The 23,117-nt window shown below is 38.4% G+C and overlaps 1 long non-coding RNA gene and 1 other non-coding gene across 2 annotated transcripts; both read left to right on the forward strand.

The window, feature by feature from the left end:
* The first annotated feature begins 17,043 nt into the window (after positions 1–17,043).
* On the forward strand, positions 17,044–17,150 carry LOC133741641 (small nucleolar RNA R71). Its single transcript, XR_009862074.1, has one exon. It is a non-coding gene; the product is annotated as a small nucleolar RNA R71 (small nucleolar RNA).
* Positions 17,151–21,235: 4,085 nt separating this feature from the next.
* On the forward strand, positions 21,236–22,291 carry LOC133736715 (uncharacterized). The gene is made up of 3 exons (XR_009859672.1): positions 21,236–21,344; positions 21,676–21,856; positions 22,024–22,291. It is a non-coding gene; the product is annotated as an uncharacterized LOC133736715 (long non-coding RNA).
* Positions 22,292–23,117: the final 826 nt, after the last annotated feature.

Here is a 23,117-nt window from a genome sequence, read left to right on the forward strand (position 1 = left end):
TCAGAGTTTTCAATTGATATGATTTCAGTCACGGGGTGACTCGAGTTGTTTCTTTTGGGAAAAGAATGGGTTGTTTTGGGAAAACAGGGTGTGTGTTCCTTTTTACGAGTTGATGGGTTTCCTCGTTGAGCGAGTTGTGCATGTGTGGTTTGGAGATACTCATACAGGCTTGCAAAAGCTTACCGGGTTTGTTGTGTGGCAACCCGGTACACCATTCAAACGGTGTAGGGGTTAATCCTGCAGGTCAGGGTAATCGTAGCTGAACCTGAGGTGGCGTGCTGGTAGCATTACGGTAGGAAGTCAATTTTGTGACTTTACCGTTATAAAGACTTCCGTTGTAGTAAGCTCTGAGGAGCATTTACGTTTTCTTTTGTTGTTGACAATTTAATTCGTAACCTTGTGTAATATATAACTCTGTGGAGTGAGTGTATATTAACTTTGAGGGTTCAGGGCATCAGTATGTACTTGGTTTAAAAAGAAAAAAGTTTCCAGGTATTTTGTATTTATGGCTGAACGATCACGCATGTATAATTATGGGATTATATATCGATTTTTATTTATGTTAAAAATCAGGGGCGTGACACACGGAGGTGTTCTTTGTTTATGGGTTTGCTTTACAAAGCAGGTTCAAATTGACTTGTAATGAGTTTACATTACTTAGATAGGAGCTTGGTCGTTCCCTGCCGTTTTTCTGTCTTTAAGTGTATGTTAGACTCTGGCTTATTGGCTAGTCATCTAATGCAATGAACCTTTATTTCAAAAAAAAAAAAATGTTTAGATTTAAACAACAATTTTTCTCTTCAATCAAGAATAGAAAAAATTTCTTGTAATTCTATCAATAGATTTGTACATATATTTGATGAATATATTTTCATAGCGCATGTATATGAATTTCAAGTTTGTTGGGTTCTTGCAAATTATGAAAATATAGTGTGAAAAATACACATGTATATGAATATATATATATATATATATATATATATATATATATATATATATATATATATATATATATATATAGACACTATTATTAAGAGAAGATAGTTTGTTAGCCAAAATCAAAAAAGGGCTAATTACTGTTTAGTACCCTGTGCTTTTGGTCCAACATCAATTCAGTCCCCCGACTTCCAATTTAATCAAAAACACCCCCACACTATTATTTCTCCATCCAATAGGTCCATTCGCCAAAAATCAGTCAATTTCAGCTGTTTTGGTGCTGACATGGCGATCCAACTCAGCCCAGGTGGGGCCCACATCAAGGCGAATTGACCAAACTGACCCTGGCTCTATCACAGCTCCAAGTTCTATTAAGCAGCCCATTTTCCCGCCAAAGAAGACCTAAATACTTGTAAAGTTGTATCCTCCCGCCCAAAATAATGTATTTGCAGAATGGCTTATCAAAGTAATAACATTTGACCTGTAAATGTTCAAAGTAACAACATGTACTTCAAAGGAACAAATCTACATTTTTAACCAACATGCTATTGACTTGAAGCACCAATTCTACATTTGATCTTATAACAACATCAAACTTTCTCTAAATCCAACAAAATAAGCAGCCCAAATGTTTAAAACATCTCAAATTAATGTTTGCATTTCAAATAGCTCTAATCATCCTCCCAAAAAATTAGAGCTAGCAACCTAGGTAGCATACACCAAGGTTGCACAAAAAATGTTAGGGCTTGCTTATCATTCCCCAAACTTCCTCCTACTTTCCCCCTTGCTTGGAATTCTGCCTAATCCTTTGAGATGATCTAGAAGGTGTTGGAGTTTGGCCTTTTGATGCTTTACTTGATGTCGGAGGCCTCGTGGTTGTTGAGGTAGATGTGGTAGCAGCAGCAGCAGCAGCTTTGGTGGACTTGGATTTTGTGGCGGCAGCAGCAGCTTTGGTAGAGTCAGCAGCAGCTTTGGTAGAGTTAGCAGGGGCAGCAGCCGCAGCTTTTCTAGATGCCTTCAATGCAGCCATCTTCTTCTACACTCACAAAAAAATCAGAAACAAGAATATAATTTTCAACACATACATATCAAAAGCAAAGCATCGCTAGCCGAATCACAGACCTATTCATCAACAAATCCATACAAAGTTAATCGGGGCCAAAATCCATGTTTCATACCCTTTGATATTCTACCACTTTTAGATGGTTTTTCCTCAAGTCATTCTTACTCAATGGTGGCTTTCTTCCAGGTTTAGGCTGCAAAAAAATTATGGGATCAACCTTAAAACAGAAACATAAACAAGCTGCACAGAAACATAAACAAGCTGCCCCATAAACAAAATAATTTGAACAAAGTACACTAAACATATGCAGAAAAAAAAAAATCAAAAATTACCTGGGCTCTTTGAGATGAACTTCCTTCTCCATTGTTGAGTTTCCTTTTCTTGTTCACATTTGCAGCTTGCTTATCTTTTGGTGGAAGATGTCGGTGACATGTCTTCACGTTGTGGCCAATTCTTTGACAATTGCTACACTTCAACGACCGCTGAACTCTTCCAAGCTTTGTTCCCTGTGCAGCCAACTTCTCCGATAAATCTCTAATCCTCTTTGTTCGTGGCCTTCCGGGCTGTCTAGAATACTGTGGAGGCAGAATTGGTGGTTCTTCACTCCTAGTCCACATCTCCATTCCGTTAACCGGCTTGATCAAATTGCTGTAAATGTTAAGGTACGTCTTTTTTAAGTAGCAATCTGCAACAAAGTTTTCCGGATCTGCCCTGTTGTGGTATATTGCTGAGACCGCGTGCTTGCATGGAACACCACTTAAGTCCCACATTCGGCATGTGCAGGTCCTTGCCGTAAGGTTGACCACATTCTTTGTTCCTTCAAAAGTCTCCACCTCCACTTGGTCACCACCATTCCCGATAGAAATGCAATCTGAAGCAGCCTTCATTTTGTTCTTTTCTAGTACTTTTCTAGGCTTGGGGCACAGATTTCCCACCATTGCTTGCATCTTATCCTTTCTGATTTGGTTTCTCTTCATTAGCTTCACTCTCATTTCCTCGAACATACTCACTGGTGGTTTTGCTCTAGCATCAAAAATGAACGAGTTGAAGCTTTCACATAAGTTGTTGATCATAATGTCACACTTCGACCAAGTCTCGAAGTGTGCTCTACACCAATGCTGTGGAGGCCTATCCTTATCTACAAAACAAGCAGCAGCAGCCATTAGTCTTGATATGGGTCAACTTAGCAAAAAAAAAAACAAAAACAAAAAAATCAGCAACTTTGTAAACTCGAAAACTTACGTGCCATCCATTTGTGCGCTTCATTATCCAAAGCCTTCATCTCCTCCATTTCCTTTGCAAAGTAAGGAAGTGTAGTTGACTTTGCACATTTCCACATTTGATCCTTTAGTACCTTTCCCGGAAACAGCTTCGTAAAATTTGTCCACATATGGCGCGCACAAAATCTAATCTTGGCCAATGGAACTACTTCTTCAAAGGCAGGGATTAAACCCTTTTGCTTATCGCTGATGAAAGTCCAACCTGCTCCATCCTCAAGTATACTCAGGTCTTTGCACAGAAGCTCTAGGAACCATCTCCACGAGTCTTTGCTTTCCATCTCCACCATTGCGTAGGCAATCACCCATGAAGTGTTGTTGGCATCAATGCCAACAGCTGTCAAGAGCTGACCCCCATATGCAGACCTCAAATGGCAACCGTCTAGCCCAATCACAGACCTACATCCCGCTTTAAATCCATTTTTTAGAGCTCCAAGACAGATATACATCCTCTTGAAGATTGGAAGGCTCTCTCCCTTGCTGAAATCACATTTTATGTCAACGGTTGTAGAAGGGTCCACCCTTTTCAGCTCATTCGCATAATCTCGAAGTCTGGCATATTGCTCCATGATGGTTCCCTCCAACACCAAAAGGGCTGCTTTCTTTACTCGATAAGCCATCTGATTGGAGACCCTTACTCTAACTTCTGAAGACATAGTTTGAGCCAAGGATTCTGTAACCGAAAAAAAAAAAAAACCAAAACAAGGATCGGTAACCATTGAAGCAAGCAAAACAAGCAAGAAACCATTTCCAAAACTGAACAAAACAAAACTGGACCATTTAAAACTGAAGCAGTAGCTGGTTAATTACTCTAAAACAAGCAAAAATACAAACATGAAGGCTTAATCACTCTAAAACTGAAGCATTAGGTGGTTAATTACTCTAAAACTGTACAGTTGATACAAACATGAAGGTTTTAATCACTCTAAAACTGTACAGTTGAAACAAGCTTTTCACATAAGAACCTATGAATGGCCAAAATCATATAACACCTGCAACTTGCTGCAACCAACCAAAATTTGTAAAAACCAAAAAAAAAATGGAAACAAGGAATTGGAAGGCACTATAATTTCGAACTTGCAACAACCAAACTTGTCAAAAAAATTAGAAAACTACACAACAAACAGTAACCAAACAAATTTCCCAAGAGATTGGAATGGATACCTGGCTTCCAGCCACTGTTCAGCTTGATCCTTTCCATGAAACGCTTAGTTAAATACTTAGCACTGAGCATGCTGTTATCAAAGACTCTCATGCACTTGTGTTCCGGCTCATAAGTCTTGATCATAAGAGATTCCTCATGTTGCATCCTAGATGCATAGAGCTCGAATGGACAGTCTTGGGACTTGCATATAGCCCTCACCCTTTTCCGGTCATTTTTGATAAAATATACCTCCCAACCATCTCTAATAGCCCTCTCCCTTATAGCCTCTCTCAAAATCGCAGCGCTGCCAAATATCATCCCTTTCTTGAAGACCGGGTCCTTCATATCTGTTTCTGGATTAAACTCAGGGAATAGTACTTCCTCTTCACCATCAGAATCCAAAGCAGGCCGCAATCTCTCTTCATCGGACTCGGCTGATCCAAACATATCTTCATGATCTTCAAACTCTTTTCCACTTTCCATCTCCAAAGGCAGAACAGCTTCTTTACTTGGTCCAACCCATTCACCATTGTCATTAACCTCAAACCCTATATCAGCTTCCTCGAACCAATCGTCGTCATCAACACCATACTGATAATATTCATCATCTTCAGCAGCGGGTATGTATTCATCACCCTCATCACTCTCACTGCTATCCACTTCATCTTCTTGTTCAGGATGGAACCCAAATGATTGCATATAATCTAGAATATCTATATCTTCAAGCATCTCTTCATCTAGACCACTTACACCATCAACACTGTTTGCTACAGGACCTACCTCGGGGTACATCTTTCCTTTACCCTTATCTTTTGGATCTGTTTCAGCCACTTTGCTGCCTTGAGTTGGGATGGAGACTTCAGGTTCTCTGATGACTATAGCCAGCTTTGGTTCCTCAATAATCTCCTCAATCACACATGTAGCCTTCTTTCTCGGCTCATCAGGGAGCTCTTCAATCACAACTCCAGTAGATCCGGACTGACTAAACATATCAAAACCAGCTGGATATATATAGATTTCATCTTCACCCGAGCTCTCATCACCTTCATGAATATGATCCAAGTACACAACAACCAATCTCACTTCGGGTACACAACATAGCATAGTGCACACATCCGCATCCGAATCAATTTTTGTCAAAGCATCATCTTTTGTTCCTATACTCCACCAATAATCAATCCTAGTACCTGCATAATCTGGGTTCAACCCTTGGACCATGTTATCTAACTCGGTCAACGACATCCTATCCTTGTCAGCATAATCATAGAAGGATATCTTCCCACCAACGTACTTGTTTCCAAGTATGTTACCCCCATGATATATCTTCATTGTGAAGTAATCGGGGCCATCTGCATGGAAAAAAAAAAAACACAATAGCCTGTCAGTTATTACCCAACAATAGGACACTTATAAAAACACTGCTAAGTGGGCAAACAAGACAAAGAAGGACCACATCCAACAACAACTATATCAAAACCATAACTACAACAATATTAAAACCCTCATTCATTATCCCCAACAACTTTCACATGCACCACCTTACTTTAATCTCCTACTTTAAGGGTCAATCCTTCACAAACAGACAACAATTCGTACTTTAAAAAGTATTAGTGGTATACAATTGCAGGCTATTGTTCACAATTATTGTGATTCAATAAGTATGAAACAAAAAGTAGAAGCTAAATCTATATGCGACAAAAACAGGAGTCAGAATAGAAAAGCCATGTTTCTGGAAAGGGTAACTTTGTTGTTTTATATTGTACTTTGTTGTGTCGGGATTAAAGCACGTTTCTGCAACTTGTAAGTTAGAAGATTTCAAAACTTCTAAAACCCATATCAGATCAGATTGAAACCCTAACCTCAAACCCTTTTTTCCCATATCAGTAAAGCATGCTGGGATTAAACTTCTAAAACCCATATCAGAAACAGAAATTGTAAACCCAGGTTTCAAATTTCAAATATCTCATACCCTAACCTCAAACCCCTTTTTTCCATTTCTGAAAGTTTCAAATCCTTTAAAAAATTCCAAACTCTAAAACCGTAAACCTTATTCCCAAGTTGGAAGAATTCAAACAAAACCCAGAAACCATTTTTCCCCAATTTCGAAACATTGAAACACTAAATTTCAAAACTTAAACCAGAAATTATTTAATCCCTCACCACCGTAATGCAAAACACTAAACCCACACTCACCGTAATGAGGGATGTCATCTCCATCCTCCGTTTTTCTGGGTATCCAAACATCAAGCGCACCATCGGCCATGTCGAAACCTTCTCCAGCTATCAATCGACCGTCTCCTTCTAGATTTTAGGGCTTCGCTTTCAATATATAGCCTTCTCCTTCTTCACCAACCATCTATTGCTTGGGTGTTCTCCAAATTTTGGGTTTCTCCAAAGGGATGCGATTTGGGGTTTTCTTTAGGGTTTCAGATCGCGTAATGAGGGAGGCAGGAGCCGTAATGGGATTTGGGGAGATCGTCTATGTGTTAGATTAGAGCCAGGGTCAGTTTGGTCAATTCGCCTTGATGTGGGCCCCACCTGGGCTGAGTTGGATCGCCATGTCAGCACCAAAACAGCTGAAATTGACTGATTTTTGGCGAATGGACCTATTGGATGGAGAAATAATAGTGTGGGGGTGTTTTTGATTAAATTGGAAGTCGGGGGACTGAATTGATGTTGGACCAAAAGCACAGGGTACTAAACAGTAATTAGCCCATAAAAAAATTTGACAGAAATAACCCTAAAATATTTAAAAACTTTGAGAATTAATTAATCACAAGAACAATTATGACATTTATAAAAATATATTTTTATTAAAAAAAAACCCCATAACCCACTTTTCTCTCCCATTATCTTTTGTTTGCAATAACTGTTTTCTTTTTTATTTTCTAAAAAAGACAAAAATACTTGCACATGTAGAGCATGTGTGGAGAAAGGCTAGTGTGTGTCTATATATATATATATATCCAGAGCGGAGCTCCGCTTTGAAATTAACGTGTGAAGTTTGAGTTTTGGGTTACTTTTCGGTCGCACATCCACATCTCGACCGTTCAGTTTTTAGGTACTAGTGTATAGATCATCTCTACAAATTTTCAGCCAAAATGATGATCGTTAAGGCAATGATAACTCCCTTAAAGCTAGTACGGTTCAGGTTGACAGATTCAGTCCGTCCATTGGTTTAAGCGAGTTAGATACCTTAATGATCATCAATTTGGCTGAAAATTTGCAGAGACGATCTATACACTAGTACCTAAAAACTGAACGGTCGAGATGTGGATATGCGACCGAAAAGTGACCCAAAACTCGAACTTCACACATTAATTTCAAAGCGGAGCTCCGCTCTGGATAAGATCTGTATATATATATATATACAAATAAGATCTGTATACGCCCAAAATAGACGCTCAATTTAACCCTGCAAAAATGTAGTCGTCAGTAGTAAAGGATAAGCAAGGATCGTTCGATGCCAGAGATTGAGGGTAACTATATTAATCACACAAAAGAAAACTAAACTAAACTAAACTAACAAATAAAAAAAAAAGAATAACAAAATCTGAACTAAGCCAAAGAAAACGTCAAACAACAAAAAGAAAAGAAAGAAAGATGGAGGGACAGAGAGGAGGATTGCAGAGGCGTTGCAATCCTGAAACACACTAAACTGGGGGTTTTTGGTTTTTCTACGAAAATAAACAGAAAACAAAGAAAAGAAAAATGATTTTGAGTTTAAGGTTTGAAAGATATGATGAAGATGTTAGGAACTCGGAAATCCACCACCAAAATATGCTTGAGACAAATTTATCATCCTAGTTTCAATTACTAAGTCGTGAAAAAGGTTTCAATCAAGAACAAACCATGAATGCATGCATAAATTCTTATTACTTCCCTAGATTACTTAAGCAAGATGAACGCACCATTACTAAGCCTTTAGAATAAACAATCAAGGTATAGAACGCTATCCTATCAACAATTCATTCTAAGCATTAATCACATGTGGAAGTTTGATCGAAACAAGTATGCAAAACTAGTGTGGAACGCCTACCTAGCATGCAATCCTTTTTATTTGGTTTCACCTATTGTCCTATAGGTTTTACTACCATTGAAACAAGCATTATTAACCGTTTAGGAGATTAAAATACCTATTTCTAGCCCCACTCACATGATCATAATATTTTATGTGCGCATTCATAAAACATAAACATGCAAGAGTTATCTGTAAACCAAAACCAAATTAACAATTTCACCACAAAGCAATCACGAAACTAGGAATCAAAATATTGTCAAAAACATATCTTAGGGGCTTCAAACCTCGCCCCTAACAAAAGTAGATTAGCCACACATCGTCTTAAAATTCACAACTAAAAACATATGAGTTTGATTTACAAGAAAATAAAAACCGTAAAGGGCAGAAGATGAGAGCCACGAATTCACTTTTAGGCAGCCTTGAACGCAAGAACTCCCTTCAAGATGGTACACGGCAAGGCTTGATGAAGAATGGATGATGGTGTGCACGGTTTTTGCTCTTGGAGGACTTGGGAATTTCAAGACTTTGTGTGCTAGGGTTTAGGGCAGAAGATGGCGCTGTAGATGATTGTTTTCAACGTTTGCAGAAGCCCTATGTGTATGAGAAACACCGCCCAAGTTTCCTTTTCCAATTCTGCTTTGAAAGCCTCCCCTAGTTGCTTGAGGATTACTCTAATTGGTGCACAATTAAATGATTTTCAAGCCTTAATAATCTTCTAAAAATCTTGAGGAATCATTATTGGACTCTCCTTCATATTTGCAGCAGCAATAACCTTCCAAAAATGCCCAAGAAATCCGTCCAAAGAAGATATCTGCCAAACTGTCCTGTTTTGACTAGGATTCAATTTCTGACTCTGAAGCTTCCTTCTTGGACAAGAAACGACTTCGTCTTGACAAGTTTCTGGATGGTTCTTGACTCCCACGTGTTCTATGACATCATATCTTCTATATTGATCAACAACCTTCTGGAAAAACTCCAATTAAATCGCCGGTAAAGATCTCCCAAAAAGCTTCGTGAAAAGCTGACAGTTTCTGCCTTATCGGGAACCTTACTTTGAATTTGATTTCCTGCTGCCTCGTTGATGCTTCTAACCAGTTCTTTGGCTCTATTTAAAGTATAACATCATGTATTCAAATATTTCTGGCCCTTTCTGCAAAGTTGCAGCTGGGATGATGCAAGAATTGCTCCTCAAAACCGTTCCCAGAAAGCTGATTCTGAAACTGCAGTTTTCTGCTTTGCAGCAACTGTTTTGCACAACGATTTCCGTGGACTTCCCTTGTAATTTCTGGCTAAAAGGTTGATCAAAATTAGTCCTCTGCATCAGTACTTCATGTTCCATGGCTTTGTTTCTCCCTTTGAGCTCCTATTTCTCTTGAATCACTCCACGAACTACCTAAAAAGAAAACAAAGTTAAAACTGACTTTTTAAAGGAAATAGCTAAGAAAAGTGTAGAGGATTGCACATTATATTTGTCACATTTATGCTCCTATCAAATTCCCCCACACTTATCTTTTGCTAGTCCCTTAGCAAAATCAAAACAAAGAAAATAAAACAAGGACTCAAAAGACTCAAAACAAACTATGCCTTCAACATTGTTGTCTCAGAAACCTCTTACTTTCATAGCATCAAGATTAGCACGCAACCAAGAATCAATCATGAGTAATTCGAGAGTTAATTAAAACATATATTCCACATATAAGCATGTAAGACACGGGGGTGACAATGGTGATGGGTGGAGCTCAGCATGTATCAAACAAGTATGATTCAACCTCACAGGATTCACCACTCTTTCTTCTCTCCGATCAAGGCTAATGCTTAAAAGTTTTTTCACTCAAATATATGTGAGAGATGATAATATTTTCGACAAACAAAAAGCTCACATATATAAAGAAAGAAAAGGCTATGTCGAAATATATGCATTTTTTTTTTTTTTTTACGATCTCATGAAGGATACCAACTACTTGCCGAACGGACCAACCATATGCTCAACTCTTGTAACCAATCTCCACAGATCAAAGGCTGCCCATCTTAAGGATCAAAGAGGTCTTACTTCAAGGTTGTAATGGGGCCAAGGTTTAGGGGTTTAAAGAAACGAAAGGGTAAGGAAAAATCACAAAGTGTTCTAAAAACCTAGTGGAGCTTTCATTGAAGCATTGAGACGTCATCTTTTAGTCACCAAGGCATCTTGCAACGTTGAACTTCATGTGTGTCTTTATTGAGGGCCGGATGTCATTGTGTTGGGCCCTTAATTCATTCTAACCTCTTCTTGTAGTCACGACTAGAGATCCAAGTACATACATCAATCCATCTCATGCCTTAGCCATATTTTCACTTTTTTTTTTTTTTTCTTTTTCTTTCTTTGCCGTCCAATCTCTTTTTTTTTCTTTTCTGTTTTTTTTTTTTTACGGCATATAACAATATTTTTTTTTTCTTATGGCAAGGCTTTTACACTTTTTCAACTCAAGATGTATGACTTGATTCCCCCACACTTGCTTCCTTCCATCTTCTCTTCTGTAGTGCCTTCAAAATCTTGTTTGTCTCATGAATTAGCTCCACTAAATCCTTAGAACAAGGGTAGGGATATAACTATACTAAGGTTTAAAGGTTAGGATTTTGATGGTGATGAAAGAAAAAGGTTTAAATGTAGGCTCAAAGGGGTTAAACTAGGGGGCTGTACATCTTGTGTACACAAATGGGGACACAGGCTATTTTTTTTTTTTTTGCTTTGGTGGAAGTTCCTAGGTGCCTTTATCCTTTCCAGAATCAGGGACATGTATTGATAAAAGTCTCGACCAGCACAAGAGCAAGTTCTAGTAATCTCTAGAGTCCGTTAAACTTAATCTGTGGCAAGCAGTCAATCAAAGAGAAAGATAATGAGATCACTAACCATCGCCAAGAAAATAAGAATATATTTTTCAATAAACACTCACAAAGAATGGCAAATAGGCTCAAATTCTCACAAGGGATATTATGAATCAAAACTCATCATCAACATGCTCATAATTCTGTACCAAGGTCAACAAAAACCACATCTACTACACAATCATATGCTTTACATATATCGTAATTAACCAAAGAATTATTTTAACATCATCTCAATATTGTGATCCTCTTTTATCCATAATTTCAGAGATTAAGTTCATCCTAGACAGTTGAGAGGCAACCTAAGACTCGAACAACAAAACAAAAACTGAAAACAAGAACTAAAGACTACAAAAGAAAGAAAATAACTAACGCTATTTTTTTTTTTTTTTATAAGACTCAAATTTGACAAATTCCCTTCCCCCACACTTGAATCATACATTGCCCTCAATGTATGGAAAATTAAATCAAACAATGCATAATCGAAGTGTCAAGAAAGGAAATCACAAGATGCAAAGGAAGAAAAATGAAAAAGTGTAGAGAAAATCTCCCCCTTGTAGACCTCCCATGCTCACGACCTTTGGAGATGACAACAAAGACCCCAACCTCAAGACCATAAGGCCTTGACTTCCTAACGTAAGCTCCAGGCTAAATTGACTCCAAGGAAGAAGTAAGTGAGAGCAAAAAGAGAAGAAATCATCGTGTTGCATCTTTGGAAACCACAAGTTTTTTTCTCGGCAGCCCATGTTCCAGATCCCATAACTTTTTGATGCAGCGTCAGATGACTGAGAGACCACTTGTAAGTGAAAGTTGACGTTTCTAGCTTTCTGTGCATATGTGGAACACCTTCTAACTCCAAGTGGTTTGAAAGTTATAGCCCTGTGAAGTTAGAGAAAGAGCAGGAAAACGAACAGAAAATCTGACAGAGTGACCTTTACCCATTCAAATCTGTATACAGGGAGCATCCCTGGTCCAATGGAAGCGATTTTTGAGCCTGAACGTAGTACACAGATAGAGCTTTGATTACATGTAAAGAACTCCTCATTTGGACCACGGAAATATTCCCAGTTTTTCCTTTTCTGTGACACAACTGCACAGTTTTCTGTTTTCCTGAGCTGACCTTGCTGCATTCAAACTGGAACTGGGAACGCATATGAACTCCGAATCTGGATCTGTTGACACCGTTAGATACCAGACTCATAGAGCTGTGGATCCATATATGGCAATCCTCCTAACTCCAGGAGAGCTGAAAACGGCGGCCAGTCAAAGTAGACTGATCTGCACGTCTGGACTCTGTTGTGCACAAAAAGTGACACTGTTTCATCTTTTTTTTTACAACCTTATGACCCTGCACAAACACAAAACATATCAAAAGGGACTAAATATAAAACAAAGGAAGCGAAGAAAACATCCTTTGGGTTGCCTCCCAAGAAGCGCTTGAGTTTAACGTCCTGCAGCCAGACGGAGTTATTCTTTTAGTCCATGGGAGGTGGTGTATCATGGAGATTCTCCTCCTCTACACTATGCTCCATAAAGGCCTCATAGTAAGGCTTCAAGCGGTGGCCATTCACCTTGAATTCGTTCCCACTCTTCTCACTCTTAATCTGAATTGTACCATGAGGAAACACATTAGTAACAATGAAAGGACCAACCCAACGAGATTTAAGCTTACCAGGAAAGAGTTTAAGACGAGAATGAAATAAAAGAACTTTCTGACCCACAACAAAGGTTTTTCCACGAATCATCTTATCGTGAAAAGCCTTTGTTTTCTCTTTGTAAATCCTTGCACTTTCATATGCATCGTTCCTCATCTCTTCCAACTCATTCAGCTGTAGCTTTCTATGAAGTCCGGCCTCGTCAATGCTCATATTGAACTCCTTCACGGCCCAAAAAGCTTTATGCTCAAGTTCCACAGGTAAATGGCAGGCTTTTCCGTACACCAACCTAAAGGGACTCATCCCAAACAAACTGATTTGCATCTCTTTTAAGTTTATCTTTCCTAGCATGCGATAAAGTGCTAGGCAATTTCTTTGTAACTAAATAATTCACAATATCTGCATACCAAGGAACACTTACCTCAAGTCCGAAAAGTTGCTCATCTGGGAACGTCTCAACCATAGGAATGGTGTCCTCATCATGTACTATGCGGCTCAAATGGTCTGCAACCACGTTCTCACTTCCCTTTTTGTCTTTTATTTCGACATCAAATTCTTGGAGAAGTAGAATCCATCGAATTAGCCTTGGTTTTGCCTCCTTCTTTGAGAATAAATACTTCAAAGCTGCATGATCAGTGTAAATAACAACCTTAGTTTGAAGTAAATAAGATCTAAATTTTTCAAGAGCAAAAACAACAGCTAATAATTCTTTTTCAGTAGTTGAATAATTCAATTGAGCATCATTCAAAGTTCGAGAGGCGTAGTAGATGGCATATGGCTTTTTGTCTTTTCTTTGACCAAGAACTGCGCCTACTGCATAATCTGAAGCATCACACATGAGCTCAAAGGGCAAGGACCAATCCGGAGGAAGCATGATAGGAGCAGAGGTCAGAAGTTCCTTCAATTTTTCAAACGCCACCTGGCATTCCTTAGACCATTCAAACGCCACATCTTTCTGCAATAGTTGACATAGGGGCCTTGCAATTTGAGAGAAGTCCTTGATAAAGCGTCTGTAAAATCCTGCATGTCCAAGAAAAGAACGAACCTCTCTCACAGAAGTGGGAGAGGGTAAGTAGCGAACAAGATCAACCTTAGCTTTATCTACTTCTATTCCCCTAGAAGAAACAATATGCCCTAGAACAATACCTTGAGTAACCATGAAGTGACATTTTTCCCAATTTAGAACAAGGTTTGTTTCAATGCAACGTTTCAAGATTAATTCTAGGTTCCCTAAGCAATTTTCGAAACTATCTCCAAAAACACTAAAATCATCCATGAAAACTTCAATTATTTTCTCAATATAATCAGAAAAAATGCTAAGCATGCATCTTTGAAACGTACCTGGGGCATTGCAAAGTCCAAATGGCATTCGACGGTAAGCAAAGGTGCCAAAAGGACAAGTGAAAGTGGTTTTCTCTTGATCCTCTTGAGCTATGCATATTTGATTATAACCAGAATAACCATCAAGAAAACAATAAAAAGAATGACCAGCTAACCTCTCAAGCATTTGATCGATGAAGGGCAAAGGAAAGTGATCTTTTCTTGTGGTGGCATTGAGCTTTCTATAATCGATGCAGACTCTATGGCCAGTGACGGTTCTTTGGGGCACAAGCTCATTCTCCTCATTCTTCACTACCGTTATTCCAGACTTCTTAGGAACTACTTGAACCGGTGAAACCCATTTGGAGTCCGAAATAGGGTAGATAACGCCACAGTCAAGGAGTTTGATAACCTCCTTCTTCACCACTTCCATCATAGGAGGGTTGAGACGTCTTTGAGCTTCCCTTGCTGGTTTTGACCCCTCCTCAAGAAGGATTCGATGCACACAAGTAGTAGGGCTTATTCCTTTGATGTCAGCCAAAGTCCATCCAATTGCAGTCTTGTGTGCCTTGAGAACTTCCACGAGTTGTTCCTCTTGTGTAACCGTGAGTTTGGAGGAGATGATCACAGGCAAAGTTACATTATCTCCCAAATAAACATACTTCAAGTGATCCGGTAAAGGTTTAAGTTCAAGTGATGGAGCCTGAACCACAGAAGGAAGAAGTTTATTAGTAGATAATTGAATTGACATAGGAGGAGTATACCCTTCATGACGTGGTAGTGTCTCAAGGGAGGCTACGGTTTTGATCATGTCATCATCCAACGTTTCTTTGAGCTTCTTTGTAGAAATTGGGGTGCCATTGCATGTGAATCCGATCCCTTGCTCAATGGTGGTTTCCAACATGTCCTCATTCATTGCTCTTAAGAATTCCTGCGCAAGTGTATCAAAAACATCAATAGAAAAGCAAGAATTAATTTCATGTAAAGGATACCTCATGGCTTCAAAAATATTGAAGCCAATCACTTCGCCATCAAATTCCATGGTCAATGAGCCTGCGTAGACATCAATCTTAGTCCTTGCGGTTCTCATAAAAGGACGTCCCAACAAAACTGGCGTTGGAGTCAAAGGGGACTCTTCCATCTCCAAAACATAAAAATCCGCGGGAAAAATTAGCTTGTCAACCTGCACAAGAACATCTTCCAAAAGACCTTTTGGATATGCATTAGATCGGTTTGCTAATTGAATGATAACATTATCCTTTTTAAGCTTACCTAGGCCTAGAGATGTATAAACAGAATATGGCATAACATTTATGGATGCACCTAAGTCTAGCATAGCATTGTCAAATCTAATGTTACCAATCACACATGGAACAGTGAAGCTTCCGGGATCCTTGCATTTAGGAGGAAGTTTTCGATCAATAAGGGCAGAAACATTGGCGCCAACTTTCACTACTTCCTTCTCACGAATGTGTCTCCTTGTAGTGCAAAGCTCTTTCAAAAATTTTGCATATTTTGGTACTTGCTTCAACGCATCAAGGAGAGGGATGTTTATTTGTACTTTCTTAAAGACTTCCAAGATAGCTTTCTCACTTTCATCTTTCTTGGATTTTTCAAATCTGCTTGGAAAAGGCATGGAAGAAGGAAAAGTATTAGTATTAACCGGAATGGAAGAGTTGGACGTTTTACCTTTTGTTTCTGGGTTCGTTGGGGATTGCAATGAACTTTCAATCCTGGACGTAGCAGGGTCTGGGATTGCAGCGTTAGTTTCAATCCTGGACGTCGCTGGGTCTGGGATTGCAGCGTCAGTTTCAATCCTGGACGTCGCTGGGCCATTTTTTTCTTTCCTTTTTGAAGTTGGCGACTCCTCTTCTTCATCAATGTGCACGGTGGTGTTCTTTTGTGCCTTGGGGACGTCATTGATGACCTTTCCACTTCTGGTGGTAATGGCATGGGCAGATTCAAAACTTCCCTTTGGATTTGGAATAGTATTACTTGGAAGCTTACCACCTTCAGGGCCTTTTGTCATGAAATCAACCACTTGGCCAAGCTGTTTCTCCATTGTTTCCATCCTCTTTTGCATGAGATTTTGACCTTGCATCAAATTGTTGGTTTGATTTTGCATTTGATTCTGGTTCTGCAACAAAGTCTGAGTAGAAGCAGTTAAAGTTTTGATAATCTCATCATAGTTATTAGAAGATGATGAAGAATTTAAAGGACTAGAGTTTAGAGGAGCCTGAGGTTTTTGGTAGAAACCAGGTGGAGCACGATTGTAATTTGCGTTTGGGGCAACTCCTTGGACGTTGTCATTGTCTCTCCAACGGAAATTTGGGTGATTTCTCCATCCTTCATTATATGTGTTCGAGAAAGGATCATTACGAGGACGATTCTGCCCTTGTTGGAAGCCAATGGCGTTGACTCCTTCATTGTCCATGAGTTGAGGGCATTGATCAGCTGCATGCCCTTGCATTGAGCACACTCCACATACCATGACTTGTCCTTTCATTCCCTGAGAAACAATAGAGGTAAGCTTGTTAATTTTATCTTCCAATTGAACCAAAGTACTTACCTCATGGGCCTTTTCACGTGTATGGGTGGACTTGGAACTTCCATACTGTTGTTGATTCAAGGCCCTATTCTCAATTAAGATCATTCCAGCTGCAGGTTCCTTATCAACAAATGATCCTCCAGAAGCTGCATCGAGCATATCTCTTTCCAAGTTGGTGAGACCATCATAGAAGCAAGTGAGCAAGGTCTCCTCCTTCATGCCATGTTGAGGGCATTGAGTGATAAGAGTCTTGAACCTTTCATAGTACTCTGCGTAGGACTCATCTTGCCCTTGTTGAATGCCACTTATCTTCTTCCTAAGCATGATGATACGAGATGTAGGGAAGTATTTTTCCAAAAACGCTTTCATCATGCCTGCCCAAGATGTGATGCGTCCACTTGGCAACTCATAAAGCCATTGTTTTGCCTTGTCAGCCAACGAGAATGGGAAGGCTTTCAACTTCAAAATTTGCTCATCAGCTCCTTGTGGCTTCATGCTTGTGCAAATGAACTGAAACTCCATTAAGTGTTGATTGGGATCTTCCATAGAGAGTCCATGGAATGTAGGAAGACGATGAAGTAGCCCAGACTTCAACTCAAAGTCAGCTGTTGCTCCCTCAGCTGCAGCAGGGTAGGTTATACAAGTGGGGACGCCACCTGGTGGAATCACAGATGTCGAAAGTTGCCTAATGGTGAGAGCCATTGGTTGAGGTGCTGGCGTTGAAGGTTGCTCTTGGAAGAGTGATGAGATGTCGTACACCTCTTCTTCTTCTTTTGGTGAAGACGAGCTTGCTTCCTTAAGCTTCTTGTTGATTCGAATTGTTTTTTGTAACTCAGGGTCCAAAGGAACAAGCTCGCCTTTTGGATTTCTCCTTGTATGCATACACGAATTAAAGTACCTAAGGAGAAAACAAAAGCAACGTTAACAATCAAAGAAGAAAAACGAAATACAATGAAATATATATAGAATCCGAAATTTTTAAAGACTAAAAAAAAAAAAAAAAAAAAAAAAAAAAAAAAAAAAACTGATAGGAGCATAAATGTGACAAATATAATGTGCAATCCTCTACACTTTTCTTAGCTATTTCCTTTAAAAAGTCAGTTTTAACTTTGTTTTCTTTTTAGGTAGTTCGTGGAGTGATTCAAGAGAAATAGGAGCTCAAAGGGAGAAACAAAGCCATGGAACATGAAGTACTGATGCAGAGGACTAATTTTGATCAACCTTTTAGCCAGAAATTACAAGGGAAGTCCACGGAAATCGTTGTGCAAAACAGTTGCTGCAAAGCAGAAAACTGCAGTTTCAGAATCAGCTTTCTGGGAACGGTTTTGAGGAGCAATTCTTGCATCATCCCAGCTGCAACTTTGCAGAAAGGGCCAGAAATATTTGAATACATGATGTTATACTTTAAATAGAGCCAAAGAACTGGTTAGAAGCATCAACGAGGCAGCAGGAAATCAAATTCAAAGTAAGGTTCCCGATAAGGCAGAAACTGTCAGCTTTTCACGAAGCTTTTTGGGAGATCTTTACCGGCGATTTAATTGGAGTTTTTCCAGAAGGTTGTTGATCAATATAGAAGATATGATGTCATAGAACACGTGGGAGTCAAGAACCATCCAGAAACTTGTCAAGACGAAGTCGTTTCTTGTCCAAGAAGGAAGCTTCAGAGTCAGAAATTGAATCCTAGTCAAAACAGGACAGTTTGGCAGATATCTTCTTTGGACGGATTTCTTGGGCATTTTTGGAAGGTTATTGCTGCTGCAAATATGAAGGAGAGTCCAATAATGATTCCTCAAGATTTTTAGAAGATTATTAAGGCTTGAAAATCATTTAATTGTGCACCAATTAGAGTAATCCTCAAGCAACTAGGGGAGGCTTTCAAAGCAGAATTGGAAAAGGAAACTTGGGCGGTGTTTCTCATACACATAGGGCTTCTGCAAACGTTGAAAACAATCATCTACAGCGCCATCTTCTGCCCTAAACCCTAGCACACAAAGTCTTGAAATTCCCAAGTCCTCCAAGAGCAAAAACCGTGCACACCATCATCCATTCTTCATCAAGCCTTGCCGTGTACCATCTTGAAGGGAGTTCTTGCGTTCAAGGCTGCCTAAAAGTGAATTCGTGGCTCTCATCTTCTGCCCTTTACGGTTTTTATTTTCTTGTAAATCAAACTCATATGTTTTTAGTTGTGAATTTTAAGACGATGTGTGGCTAATCTACTTTTGTTAGGGGCGAGGTTTGAAGCCCCTAAGATATGTTTTTGACAATATTTTGATTCCTAGTTTCGTGATTGCTTTGTGGTGAAATTGTTAATTTGGTTTTGGTTTACAGATAACTCTTGCATGTTTATGTTTTATGAATGCGCACATAAAATATTATGATCATGTGAGTGGGGCTAGAAATAGGTATTTTAATCTCCTAAACGGTTAATAATGCTTGTTTCAATGGTAGTAAAACCTATAGGACAATAGGTGAAACCAAATAAAAAGGATTGCATGCTAGGTAGGCGTTCCACACTAGTTTTGCATACTTGTTTCGATCAAACTTCCACATGTGATTAATGCTTAGAATGAATTGTTGATAGGATAGCGTTCTATACCTTGATTGTTTATTCTAAAGGCTTAGTAATGGTGCGTTCATCTTGCTTAAGTAATCTAGGGAAGTAATAAGAATTTATGCATGCATTCATGGTTTGTTCTTGATTGAAACCTTTTTCACGACTTAGTAATTGAAACTAGGATGATAAATTTGTCTCAAGCATATTTTGGTGGTGGATTTCCGAGTTCCTAACATCTTCATCATATCTTTCAAACCTTAAACTCAAAATCATTTTTCTTTTCTTTGTTTTCTGTTTATTTTCGTAGAAAAACCAAAAACCCCCAGTTTAGTGTGTTTCAGGATTGCAACGCCTCTGCAATCCTCCTCTCTGTCCCTCCATCTTTCTTTCTTTTCTTTTTGTTGTTTGACGTTTTCTTTGGCTTAGTTCAGATTTTGTTATTCTTTTTTTTTTATTTGTTAGTTTAGTTTAGTTTAGTTTAACCCAAAATATATATATACAGATCTTATCCAGAGCGGAGCTCCGCTTTGAAATTAATGTGTGAAGTTCGAGTTTTGGGTCACTTTTCGGTCGCATATCCACATCTCGATATATATATATATATATATATATATATATATATATATACAGATCTTATCCAGAGCGGAGCTCCGCTTTGAAATTAATGTGTGAAGTTCGAGTTTTGGGTCACTTTTCGGTCGCATATCCACATCTCGACCGTTCAGTTTTTAGGTACTAGTGTATAGATCGTCTCTGCAAATTTTCAGCAAAAATGATGATCGTTAAGGCATTGATAACTGCCTTAAAGCTAGTATGGTTCAGGTTGACAGATTCAGTCCGTCCATTGGTTTAAGCGAGTTAGATACCTTAACGATTATCAATTTGGCTAAAAATTTGAAGAGATGATCTATACACTAGTACTTAAAAACGGAACGGTTGAGATGTGGATATGCGACCGAAAAGTGGCCCAAAACTCGAACTTCACACGTTAATTTCAAAGCGGAGCTCCGCTCTGGATAGGATCTGTATATATATATATATATATATATATATATATATATATATATATATATATATAACAAAATTAATTTGGACATTACATCTTTTTTAAATTTAATTTATTAATTTTTTTGACCAAATTAATTAATATTTGAAAACAAAATTTAATGCCTATTTCCTGTCACCTAATTCAATATATTAGTGCTATTTGAAAAGACCAATTTTAGGAAAAAAATTAATCAAATGAAGAAAAATATTGGTGAAAAAATTGTAGACATTTTCCTTAAATTAATACATAATTAATGGTTGCTATTAACACGCAATATTTTTTTTGTCACCTAATTAAATTCATTAATGTCATTGATTCACTTCCTAAAAATCTAAAAGGAAATATAAAATGGTGAAGTTGATGTTGCAAGATTATGACGTGGCAAGATATATTATGTGCATTTGAATATAAAATTTGTATTTACTTACATGGCATGACACATAGGATTTGATGCCACAAATCTTAAGTCTCATTGAGGTCCCCTATCATTGCCCAATCTAGCTTTTAGTTTCTCAGGATCTCTTTGTTTATTTTTGGCTACAATATATCTTTGGATTTGGATCCTCTCCTTGGCTGGCTCCTATCCTTAGGTATTCTTGACTTTTAATCTTGTCCATTAATTATATATCCAAAGGCCACAATTTAACCACCTCAACATTTATCCATTAAAATATTCAAAATGACAATTCCCAAAACAAACAGCTCCGTTTTCTCAGCCATTCCTCCGTTAACAGATCAAGTCAAAAAAAAAAAAAAAGATGGTGAGACTCCTTAACGCCTCATTTTTCTATTCCTATCATCCTTCAGCGTTCTGCTCTCTCTTATCTCCTCTCTACTTCATTATCTCTTCGACTCTGTTTGTCTGGATATTTCAATCCGACCATCAACTATCATTTCAACTATGGCGTTAAGAGATGTAAGTTTTCTATTTTATTTTTTTTGCTCCTTTCTCTTTCTATTTTACGTTTTGTCTTTGATCTCTTCATTATCTCTATTATGAACGATATTACAGATCTGTTATGCGATAAGCATGTTAATAAGAATACACTTGCTAGTGTGATTAAACTCGTTGTTTGAATCAATTTTGTCACTGAAAAAGTTTGAATCAAATTTATATCCAGTTCAGATTATCGTGGCTTGAAGAATCTTGTTGTGAGTTGTGACAACTGCCTTTCCTAGTGATCCATAGGGCATGTTTTCCTTCTTCTTTTTTTCTTCTTCTAAGTTTTAATTTCTCAAATTTGCAGGAAAATTTCTGATGTTTTCTAGGAAGCAATTTATACCCGTCAGGTGCTTTCATTATACCGGGGCCTTGGGACAAAGAACCTGCAGTTCTTTATTTCACAGTTCATCTACTTCTATGGATACAGTTTTTTTAAGAGTTTGTACTTGAACAAAAGTGGAACTTGTACAGTCATAGCGACACAGGTGAGTCATTGTACATTTTTATTTTCATTTTCAAACTACTGCTACCTAGCTATATGCCATTGTGATTAACCATTCTTACTTGCGTTTCTTGTTTCGTTTGCAGTTGTTTTCTGAATCAATCTGTTTTATGTTTTCTTCCACCTAATTGTGAAACTTTCCTGTGACAGAAAGATAAAGGGTAGACAAATGAAGAGAACCAAGAATGCTCGAAAGAAGAAAGCTATAGTAACAGCTATATCGAAAAGAGAGAAGGTTGTTGCAAAAGTATTGAAGCATGAAAGCAAAACCTTGAGAACTTAATCCGCAAAATTGCTAGACGACTAAGGATGCTGATCGAGCATATTGTTTCTTATTTTAGGATTTAGATTCATCTGTCTTTTTGTTATCCCTGTTTCAGTTCCTCTTTTGTTATAATATATAACATGGTTTCAAGCATTGTCTGCACTAGTAATTACCAAAGTGCAGTGGCAGATGTTACGCTTTTTTGTTACTGTAGAGAGCTTCTAATTTATTGCTGTTGATATCACTTATATTACATACCGCCAAGCATAATCAACGACCTCATAGGTGGGCCCCGCGGCATGGCTAGCCCCGCCTATGGCATGCATCCGGTAGGCCGACACCCGAGCTACGTTGCCATGGTGGAGGTCGGCCGGTATCTAGTCAGGAGGCCACCCTCCCATGCTCTCCAGGAGGCTTCAAGAGAAGCAATATATGTACATTGTATCCCACATCGGAAATATAGAATAGATGGGGACTTCCCTTAGCTATAAAGGGAAGTCCTCCCCTTCTTAGAAGGGATGGATCCATGATCCCCTCACTTGTATCACTATCAAAGGCTACTTGGCCTCACTACATAGTAAAATATCTAAGTGGACGTAGCCTTGCCTCAAGGGCAAGGTGAACCACTATACATGCTTGTGTCCCTCTCTCTTTCTCCCTCTCATGATCCACACTTAGTCTCGTTCCGTATTCTTCAGTAGAAACAATTGCTATGAGGAAAAGGTTTCCAGACCTGAAGAATCATAAGATTTATGAACTCAGTCTAAAACAAATCTACTTGTTCCCTGATAAGTGTGGTAGATTCAGATATCCACTGCAGTACTGAATGACCAATCTTTTGCTACTAAATTCTTCTTTGTGCATATGTTTGAGTTCAGAGTTTGGCAACAGGTTCATATTGAGGCATGTTGTTTTATACATTGTAAATTGTCTGTTTTCTCTACAAAGTGGTCTTATTGAACTTTTTATTTATACACAA

The sequence above is a fragment of the Rosa rugosa genome, chromosome 3 (genome assembly GCF_958449725.1).
Source record: "Rosa rugosa chromosome 3, drRosRugo1.1, whole genome shotgun sequence".
Classification (NCBI taxonomy): Eukaryota; Viridiplantae; Streptophyta; class Magnoliopsida; order Rosales; family Rosaceae; genus Rosa; species Rosa rugosa.